Consider the following 4,155-nt stretch of genomic DNA (forward strand, 5'->3'; position numbering starts at 1 on the left):
TACATAGAGCAGGGATTCCCAACCTCTGGTACTCCAGTTGTTGCTGAACTACAACTCCCATCATCCCCAGCTACAGTTCATTGTGGCTGGGGATGATGGGAGTTGTCGTTCAGCAACATCTGGCATACCACAGGTTGGGAACCCCTGATATAGAGGACGGGTTCCGTCCCTTTAACAGTTGAGTTGTGTAGGAGAGGGAATTTCGGCACTAAATTATGATACTCTGCACCTGCTAGATTTCCCTCTTCTATACAGTGGTTCAGGTGTTTTGCACCTGGTCACCATCTGGGAGGATAAATATAAGAGAAATGTGAAAATGTTCTTACTACTCCACAGAACCTTGAATCCCATATAAATCTAAAGATCGGTGGTGGCCAAATGTATAACTTTGAGAGGTTATGCATAAACACCGAGAGCTTTCCTAGTGTTCTAGTGCAGACACAGTTCAGCTGTTGGGAAGGCTGGGGCTGGAGGCCACAATGACTCTGGGATGGAGTTCTCTTGCTTGCAGAAGATAACACAGAGTTAGCTATGTGTTGTATTCTCTAACTGGGATTACACGGGCCATTCTGTTTTCAATGGGTCTTGTGATGTTGCAGGGAATTGAATTAGAGGATTGCTCAATTTCTAATAGCTCCAAGGACCTATGATTGCACAGATTTCTTTTGTAAGCCTTTGGTTTCACATACATCTGTTATTTCTGTAGAATATTCACCAATACGCACCCAACACTGGAATTTAAGATGCTGTAGTTTTAATTTATTTTTTAAATGTCCATGCATATGTGACCACAGAAGGATGTTTTTATTTGACATATTCAGAAATAAATGTGAGGCATTTCTAACAGAAATGTTACCAGTTGTGATGGTTGTGATGAACTTGTTCATGTGTTTGTGGTTTTCATATTCTACACAGACCAAGAACAAAGACTTCAGGATGGGAAGCAAAGGTAATGATGGCCTTCATGCCCTGTGTCCGGATTGTGTCTACTACACCGCTTTCACCCCAGAGGCCTGCAGAAATGAGAGTCTATCAGCTACATTGAAGTACTTTGTGCCACATATCTATGTTCTGGTATGCCTCCTGAGCTGGGTGGGCAACTCTCTGGTGGTGCTGGTGGTCGCCTGCAGCAAAGGAAACTGCTCTGTCACTGATATCTATCTCCTCAACCTAGCCATTGCCGATTTCCTCTTTGCTCTCACGTTGCCCATCTGGGCTGTCCAGTGTGTTCATTAATGGATCTTCGGCACCATCATATGCAAAACCATATCTGCCCTGAAGGAAGTCAACTTCTACAGTAGCATCCTCCTCCTGACCTTCATCAGCATCGACCACTACCTGGTAATCGGTTATGCTACTTGGGCAGCCATTGAGAAAAGGCACTGGGTCAAATTTGTCTGCCTTGGCATCTGGCTGTTCTCTTTCCTCCTTTCCCTCCCTATGATCCTCTTCCGCGAGGTTGTGCTGACACCTAATTCTTCCTCCATGGTTTGTTATGAAGACATTGCAGGGAAGAAAACATCTCATCGGAGGGTGGTCCTGAGAATCCTGTGACAGGTGATTGGATTCATCGTTCCATTGACCACCATGCTCTTTTGTTACAGCGTGACAGTGCACAAGTTCTTTCAGACCAAAAACAGCTGAAAGAAGATAGCAATGAAAGTCATTTTGGCTGTGGTGCTAGTCTTCCTGGTCTGCTGGTTGCCCTACAATATCTCCCTGTTTGCTGATTCCTTGCTGAGGACTGGTGCTATCCAGGACACCTGTGACCGTCGTAACAGAATTGATGCAGCCCTTATGGGTACTGAAATTCTGGGATATGTTCATTGCTGCATCAACCCCATCATATATGCATTTATAGGACAGAAGTTCCGCAACAACTTGCTCAAGGTCTTTGTCATGTGTGGGATCATCAGTGAAGAAGTCCTTGCATGATGCAGGAAAGGGTCCTCCTCATCTACCATTGGCAGCAACTCTTGTAAGAGCCCTGGCTGGAGAGAAGAAGAGAGGTGGTCACCAAAGAGACTCCCAGCTACTGATACACTGGTTTTTAGTAGGTTTCAAGACCCAGACTAAGGTCTTAGCACCGCTGAGCTGCTTCAGAATAAATTGTTGTTGCCAATATTATTCTTGGTTTGGCAATGCTAATTAATGTCATGAGAAAATTACTGCCTGCTTGCCACAAAAGCAAGTTTGTTCATCCTCCACTCAAAAGATGTTTCCCACTTAAATAGTCTGGACAAGTTCACATCCAGTATCAAAAATAAAAGACAAGTATCCCAGTCTCAAATCACAGAATTGGATATTTTGCACCAAAAAGACTGCTGATTTATGCCCATCCTTGTGAAGGTACCCCAAGAACCTCCTGGCTTTCTACATCCCTTCTGTCCAGTGAGATCTAGAACAGAACTTTGTGTGGCAGTATCTGTCATTTTTATTTGTCCTTATGTGTAAATGAAATAGGGAGCTAGCAAACTGGCTGTACTATCACTATTTTCAATGCATCTGTCTCTTTTATCTTTTAAAATGGCTATGTTTGTGTACCTTGGTGGACATATGATTTTGCCGTAAGCTTCCCTTTGTTAATTCGATACAGGGTTTTTTGGTCCAAGGAAATGTTTTCACATGAGTCTTTGGGAAAGAGGCATGTCTCCAAATTCTTAGTTGAGGCGGGGCTGGATGAACTGCTCCAGCACATTTGATTTTCACAATGCCCATTATGCCAAAGGTTCTGCCTGGGCTGGTCTCCCACACATCCTCAGGGCAGAGTAGGAAAACTGAGGGTCTGGAATGAGCTCTGCAGTCTTCATAGTTGCTGATGCAAGATGTCCCCCCACCATTCCGGTGCTCAAGTTGTGGGTAGCTATGCCAAGCCAGAAGATGTCATGCAGACTTCATTCTCACTATGGTGAAATTATGGTGAACCCTAACCCTATGGTGAAATATTTTTAAAAAGTATCACCCCAGAGCTTCTTTTCGCTTTAACTCCATTTTGAGATGGTTTGCTTGCACGTTTGTTTTCTCTCTCTGTGTCTGTTGTGTCTCACATGTCTGTTGTTGATCGGGTGACTTGGAGGTGTGTCCCTATGCCAGGAAACTGTGCCACACCATCGTGCAAGTGGATTTCCCTATTGTCTCAGGATGTGTCATTATCAGAGTGAAAAACAGAGTCTTTGAATTTAGTGTTTTGAGTAATTAAAAGCCCATCCTGCCAGGATGTCTGTTCAAATTAGGAGGAAGATTTTTAATTCTTACCTAGCTACCTTTTCTTCCCCTGCTTGATGGGGAATTTACAAACCTTTTCCCTATATGAGATAAGGCCAGCTTTTGTCTGTTGCTGTTCTTCAGGCTTGCTGCTTTAGAGAGATGTCTGCTTCATTAATTTAGCTTTGATCTTTGTTTGGATCTGCTGGGTGAGTCCTGCTGCATGGCTGCTGAGAGCGTGCAGAGCTCTCCATGTTGCAAATTTTTAGTTTTGAACTTAACAGCGAAGATCTGCTGAGCCTCCTGCCTAATAACAGGCAGGAAGAATAAAATACATTGCTGTATATTAGTTTGCCTTGTTTTCCTGTAACTTTCCTTCCTTTTATATTTACTTGAATAAATTAGATTTCTGATTACTTTGAGCATGGTCTGTGCTGGAAACTGCTCAGTTCTGCTTCCCCGTGTTGCCTACTCAGGCTCCAAGCTACTTTCAGAAGGTTTTTTTGCAGTCACTCTCATAAGAGATTGATGGCAGCAATACCAAGAGATTGATGCCAGGGATAAGAGTGGAGGAAGGCTGGTGTGTGCAAAGTTAGAAAATAAAACACCCTCCATTCACCACAATTGTTGTCACCATCAGTTTCATTTTAATCCCACCAGTCTATAACAGGATGTAATCAAGGTGGCTAACAATCCAAAGCAACATAACTGAAATCACAAACATATAAGATTGCAATTAACATAAAATGTATAGCCATGAAATTAAAGGTGCACAGGAGCTGCAGTTAAAGGGAGCAGCAAAAGAAAGCAAGTTGTTGTAGTAAGAACTAATCAGCCTACTTTCCTTTCACTGTCTCTACAACTGGACTAAATTTGGTTCAAGTCGAGGTTCGCAAGTTAGATCTCTTGCTCCTCAAATGTTCATGCATCCACCATCTTGGATCAGGGTGA

General features: G+C 43.2%; 1 pseudogene; it reads left to right on the forward strand.

The window, feature by feature from the left end:
• Positions 1-844: 844 nt before the first annotated feature.
• LOC128339498 (C-X-C chemokine receptor type 2-like) lies at positions 845-3,573 on the forward strand (annotated as a pseudogene).
• The last annotated feature ends 582 nt before the right edge of the window (positions 3,574-4,155 follow it).

The sequence above is a fragment of the Hemicordylus capensis genome, chromosome 1 (assembly GCF_027244095.1).
Source record: "Hemicordylus capensis ecotype Gifberg chromosome 1, rHemCap1.1.pri, whole genome shotgun sequence".
NCBI lineage: Eukaryota > Metazoa > Chordata > Lepidosauria > Squamata > Cordylidae > Hemicordylus > Hemicordylus capensis.